The sequence below is a fragment of the Humulus lupulus genome, chromosome 6, assembly GCF_963169125.1.
Source record: "Humulus lupulus chromosome 6, drHumLupu1.1, whole genome shotgun sequence".
Classification (NCBI taxonomy): Eukaryota; Viridiplantae; Streptophyta; class Magnoliopsida; order Rosales; family Cannabaceae; genus Humulus; species Humulus lupulus.
The window spans coordinates 2660250-2667096 of record NC_084798.1 but is presented as its reverse complement, the minus strand read 5'-3'; positions in this window follow the sequence as shown (position 1 = coordinate 2667096).

Here is a 6847-nt window from a genome sequence, read left to right as displayed (position 1 = left end):
GCGAGGACCCAAGATGGCCGCCTACCTAGCAAAGGTAAAAGTTGAGCTTTCCGCGTTTGGGCGAGGCTCGATCGAGCAGATACCTCGGGAGCAAAACGCTAACGCAAACGCTTTTGCCAAGCTCGACACCTCTGGGGAGACGGAGACCTTGGGGTTAGTGCCATTAGAATTCTTTGAGAAACCAGGTATAGAAGAAGTCAGGACGGAGGTCGAGATGATCAACGCCAGGCCGACCTGGATGACTCCCATCCTCGAGTATCTCATCGAGGGAAAGCTACCTAAAGGGCGTAATGATGCGCGGCGAGTTCTGTATCAGGCTCCCAGGTATACTTAGTAGATGGGGTGTTATACCGACGTGGGCACTCCCTACCTCTCCTACGATGCATTCTTCCAGACGAAGCAAAGGCCATCCTGCAAGAGGTGCATGAGGGTTTTTGCGGAGATCATGTTGGGGGGCAAAGATTGACCTTAAAGATCCTGAGGCAAGGATATTACTGGCCCACTCTTTCCAAGGACTCGATCTCATACGTGAAGAAGTGTGATAAGTGCCACCGATTTGCCACAGTTGCCCGAGCTCCACCAGTCGAGCTGAAGATGATCTCGTCCCCATGCCCGTTTGCAGTTTGGGGGATCGACTTGGTTGGCGCCTTCCCTACTGGAAAGGGCGGGGTCCGTTACGCCGTAGTGGCCATCGACTACTTTACGAAGTGGGCTGAGGCAGAACCTTTGGCAACGATAACTTCCAAAAAAGTCCTCGATTTCGTGGTTAAGAGCATTATCTGCCAGTTCGGGCTGCCCAAGAAGATCATTTCCGACAATGGGACTCAGTTCGACAGCGACCTGTTCACCGAGTTTTGTGAAAGGTACGAAATTGTGAAAAGTTTCTCCTCCGTGGCCTATCCTCAGGCGAATGGCCAGGTCGAGGCTGTCAACAAGATGTTAAAGGCAAGCCTCAAGAAGAGACTAGACGAGGCGAAGGGAGTCTGGCCAAAATAGCTCCCCCAGGTTCTATGGGCATACCGGACCTTGCATCGAACTCCTACGGGTCATACTCCTTTTTCCCTGACCTTTGGGAGTGAGGCAGTCCTCCCTGTGGAGATTATGGTGCTTTCGCATAGGGTCCAGTCGTATGACCAGGACCGCAACCACGAGCTACTGTGCGCTTCCCTTGACTTGGTTGATGAAAGACGAGAAGATTCGCAACTCCAGCTCGCCCATTATCAGCAGAAAATCACTCGCTATTTCAACTCAAAAGTCAAAAAGCGCGCCTTTAGCTTTGGCGACCTGGTCCTCAGGAGAGTTTTCTTGGCTGGAAAGGATCCCAAAGATGGAGTCTTGGGACCAAACTGGGAAGGGCCATATCAAATCATCGAGGTCATTAAGGAGGGAACTTACAAGTTAGCTCGTCTTGATGGAGGGGCAGTCCCACGGACTTGGAACGCCATCCATTTGAAGAAATATTATCAATGATTCACTTGTAAGGCCTAAAAGGCCATTTTTTATGTATTAAGCAATGAGAATTAACTTTTCGCTTATATTTGTAAATGTTTTCAAGTGTAATCTAAAGTAATCACGAAAGACCATTTCCCAGTTACTTGGGGGGCATATGGTACCTGGATATAACCAGGTCGCCTTAATGACTTAGAAGTTGATTCATATCGATTGATCGTTGTTTTTCTTAAAAAACGCGAGATATTGATAAGGATTAACGCGAACTAAGTCCTATCCTGGAAATAACCAGGTCATAAAACTTAGAAGTTAATTTAAATCTATTGATCGTTGTTCTTCCTAAAGAGCACGAGATAGTTATAAAAATTAACACGAACTAAGTTTTCAAATTAAGTTCCTGGATATAACCAGGTCATAAAACTTAGAAGTTAATTTAAATCTATTGATCGTTGTTCTTCTTAAAGAGCACGAGATATTGATAAAAATTAACACGTACTAAGTTTTCAAATTAAGTTCCTGGATATAACCGGGCCACAAAACTTGGAAGTTAGTTTAAATCGATTGATCGTTGTTCTTCCTAAAGAGCACGAGATATTGATAAAAATTAACGCGAACTAAGTTTTTTTTTTCAAAATAGTAACTAAAGTGCACAAAGACAAGGAAATAAGTCAATTAAAAATAAAATTTATAATTGGATTGTCTTGAGGTGGAAACACCTCGGGCAAAAAGTTACAACAAAAAAAATATAATAAGAATGAAAGAGTGGGAGCAAAATGGAAAGGCCCTAGGATCCACCAGTTGGCCCCTTGGAGGTCGCCGTCTCGCCTTGCTCAGCTGCGCCAGAGACTTCCCCGGCCTCGGAAGGTGCTTCTTTCTCGAGGTGAGCTTTGAACTTCTCCAGCAAGGGCTCCCAGACGTCCGCTGCCAAGAAGGAGAAGTCGGCGTCCTGATTATAGGCCCAGCAATGGTAGAACATGTCCTCCATGGCGATGCCTAAAGTTGCCTGCTCGGCCTCCAGGGCGGCCTTGGCCTCGACCTTCAGAGTGTCTAGGTCTGCTCGTGAAGTGGCGAGGGCGGCTTTGGTGGTCTCGAGCTCTTGTAGTTTGGTACGGGCCTCTTCCAGCTCGGCCCGCGCGGCCGCCAGGGTGTCCTTAGCCGTCTGCAAGGAGGTCTGGTGGTTGGCCACAACCGCCTGGTGCTCGCTCCTCATCTCCTCGAGTTGGGCCTTGGTCCTCGTTATGCTCCGATGAAGGGCAACGGCGCTCTGCGAAAACGGAGAGGCACATGCCTTAGAAAAAAAGAGAAGGGAGAAAGGAAAAATAGGGCAAGGCATGATAATCAAAAACCATAAAAGGGTGGGTTCGGCTTACCGTTAGGGCCATGCCCAATGAAGACTCCAGCACGCCCATCGGGCTCCTGGTTTCAATGGCCCTGAGCTCCTTCTCGTTGAATTTGTAAATGTGGCTGATAGCGTAGTTCGCCGACTCATACACCGTCCCCCGGAAGGCCTCTGGAATCTTCTCCAGGTCCTGGGGATCAACCGGGATGCGCACCTCGGAGGTTGAAATTTCCGAAGTCCCGATCTCCGCCCCTGTGTCCCGGACGAAGGCCGGAGCTCGCGGAGGGGGTGGGGGCATGTCGCTCCCCCCTGCAACAGGAGGAACAATTCCCACGACCTGGGCGACAGGGGGCTGCTCTTTCTCCTTTGCAGGAGACTTGGTTGGGGTCCCGGCGGTTTTCTTTGAAGTCCAGAGCTTCTTCATTTTGGGCCCAGAGGCCCCGGCTGAGGGATTCCCCCCGGAGAACGCAGCTCGCAGACTCCCGCCGGGCTGAGACATCTCTTCTGTCAAAACATAGATATGGTTAGTGCACAAGTTAGCAGCCATTCAAAAACAAAAACAGAGGGGGAAAAAGATAAATTCAAGTATATATATACTAAAAGGGATCCTACCCCCCGAGCTAGAAGAAGAACCTATGGTTACGACCATCGGCCCCGGAGCTCCCGCGGGAGAATCTAAGTCGATTATTTCCCGAGCTGGCGTAAGTTCTGGATCCGACACGGGTTCCGGGCTAGATTCTTCTACATACTGCCTAAGTCCCGGAGCTACGACACCCCTCCGGAGTGATGGCCATGACCGAAGGTTGGTCCCATACTCCTCGAATAGGATCGACCTAAAGGCTAAGGTGTTATCTACGACTACGGTACCCCTAGGGCGACTATCTTGGTAATCCAGCACGAGTTGGTCGACACAGTGGAGCAAGGTTGTATTCAGGTCCGGATCACTTTGGTGACGTTGGATGAGCTGTCTGGGATTGAACCTAGCTAGCCGGGGGTCGGCAGTGGCCCTATCTAAATTCCTAAACATGTAAGGGTTACCTTGGCCAGAAGAGCCCGCGGCTGCTTCGGACCGGATCCTCTCCTCGTCCGTTCTCTGGGCGACCTCCAACGCCCGCTTCCTGTTCCTCACGAGGGGAACTTCGTCCTCCTCATCCTCCTCATCTTCGTCCCCCGCGACCTCCTCCATGATGATAGGCCTCTTGTCGCGAGCTGGGGGAAGCGCCCGGGACCTCCTCAAGTTCAGAGTCTGGCCTGGGGAGATCAACTTAAAAGCCACCATCATCTCGTCTGTCACGAGCTGACGATAGTCTTTTTCACTGGGGGGCAAGCCCGCCAGTGTCTCGTACTGGGCCCCGAGGGTCACAGATTTCTCTGTCCTCGCGAAGATAGCTGCAGGATTATCCTAAGTCAGAAACGGATAAAAGGGAAGCTAAACGATACTTAACTTACGAGCTAAGGTTGAAAGGCACTTACGAGGACGATTGAAGTAGTGGAGCTCGCAGTTTTGGAACCCCGTCGACATAAGGAATTGATCTTTGAAGTCGTTGGGGTGGCTGGGCAGCTCGATGACCGCAGCCGTGTTGGGGAACCGGGTTAAGTAATAAAACCCGTCGCCTCGCCCCCGCTGGTCCAGGCTGGCCTTGAGGCAGAAAAAATACAAAATGTCTGCAGGAGTGGGCTCCCACTCCTGTTTCAAGAATAAATATCTTAACCTCGCCAACAAACGATAAGAGTTGGGGGGGAGCTGGAATGGGGCCAACCTCACGAAGTTGAGGAAATCAGCGAAGTATTGGTCCAACGGGAGGAAGGCCCTAGCCTTGAAATGCTCGTCGCTCCAGGCCGAGAACGCCTCGTCAAGCGGCGCGCAGCTCCGCTTGCCTTCTGCGGGAGGTCGGGCAATCACGGATCCTCTCCCCAGCTCGATGTTATGGGAGATGAATATTCTGTTTACCCTTGCCTGGTCAGTAATCTTTAAGACAATCCTTTCCGCCTCAAAGAATGCATCGGGAGCCACCTCGAGCTCCTGTTCCACTACTGGCCCGAAGTTGGGGATCGGGGATTCGACCATCACCTCCTTTCCTTTGTCTTGTCGGGAGGACGAGCTTCCTACATGCTTCTTGGGAGCATTCTTCTTGGGTCCCATTTGGTCGCCTAGCGAACAAAAAGAAGAAATTTTAGAAAAGGGCGACCTAAAATGGAAGAGAATATATGTTTCTTTGCACGAGCTGAGGTAAGCCCAGCCCGTGGAGAGTGAGACCACACGGTTCTATGAACACGCTCCTGTGCTCCCAACAAATCCTTGATTACTCGGAATTCGTGTGTCAGGAGGGTCAGGATAGAGTTTGCCTTGGAAGGAAAGTTTCAGTAGGCAAGGAAGGCAAAATCGCCTGTGAAGCGTGTCCCCTAAGTTACCCGGTTTTGCACCCAAAATACTGAATACTTTAAACCAGCATACCAAAAATCCAACCAAGAAATTTTCCCCAGAAAATACATCCTATAAACCATGCTCCTAAATGGTTTTCTACTGCAAAGAAACCCTAACCTAAAAGGCTTTCACCCTTCATGCCCACAAAAAAACCAGCAAACCCTTGCATGTGGCTACAGTAAATATTTACCTAAGCTACAGTGAAAAATAATTTCAAAACATGCACAGTCAGGAGACTTACAGAGTGTTTGGTTGAGAAGAGGATGAAGGGATCGCCTGGGTTGGGGCTTCGTCGGAATGGTTGGTTCCAAAGCTTCGAAGGAATCCTTGCGCCTGAGTTTCTTGAACGCTGGGAGTGGCGGTCGGAAAGAAGACGGTTTTCTTTTGAAATGAAGAGAGAAGAAGAGGAAAATTTATGAAAAAAATTTCAAATGAAAGGGTGGCCCATGCGTAAGGTGGCCACCCCTTTTATATACGTGAAGAGGGTCGTTGGATTGCCCTGATGTGGGATCCAAGGCCCTCCACTCGCAATACAAAACGACGGCTGAGTATAGGCTAGGCCATTAAATGCGATTCTCGGAAGACGTACCGTCACCAACCACGATGTTCCACGTATTCGGCGCCTGCGTAAAATGTGGAATATGAAGAGTTCATGGGGAAGCCTAAAAGCCCCTACTGTGGCCTTATACGACGTCGTGTACCACGAGCAGGGGCTTGGGGGGCAGATGTACGCCCTGACTTTCCCACGGGCTGATTAGCGAGCTAAGATGCGGCCTAATCATGACTACCACGTGGACATCCCAAGACCGAAGCTGCCGTCGAAAGATCCTACCTCCTTTGCTCGAGGTAACCTAAGGGTTTGCCAAGATTACTTAAGGACTGGGTCTGGACTCTGAAGGCCGGAGGTCGAGGGAAGCATCCAGCTCGTGGTACGAGCTAGAGTTGGAGGCTGTGACATTTTATAAATTCAACCACGCAAGGTAAACGTGCATATATCAGACATCACGTGTCTGATATATCCCTAACTTCTCGGACACACAGCAGGAACGTGCGTATTCAGACACCCACGACTGGGTTGGGCCGTGCGACCCATTATCCCCTTACCTATTGATTTGACCACACTTATGTGTCAGGTTCAGGAATTAATCATGAATGTCACAGAGTTGACATGATAGGTAAGAAGGTCATGGGATGACCTTCTTACCAACTCCCAGGTGCCTTCTCCTATAAATATGGAGACCCTGGGAGTTACAAAGGGTTGGATTCTCTATTGTAAGAAATACCCAGTATATAGCAATAATATTGACTAGTGGAGTAGAATGATTTTAACCTTTGAACCACTTAAAAAACATATTTTGTGTCACCATTCCATTTCCAAGATCATTAATCTATTTCGGTTCAACATAAGCACTAATCCCTTCCTCTTTCTTTTCTTAATTACCTGTTGGTGAAGAACCGCGTCAACAGCTATATCCCCAACGGTCAGATTGCTATTTCCAACAGTCGAATCACTCTTCACCAACGGTCATAAACAACTAGTTTTTTTGTCCTATAAATACTTAACCCTTCAACCATTTACTTGCAACAACTTCTTCATCTCTTACCCTTCTATATACGTGCATTCATCCTCCAAT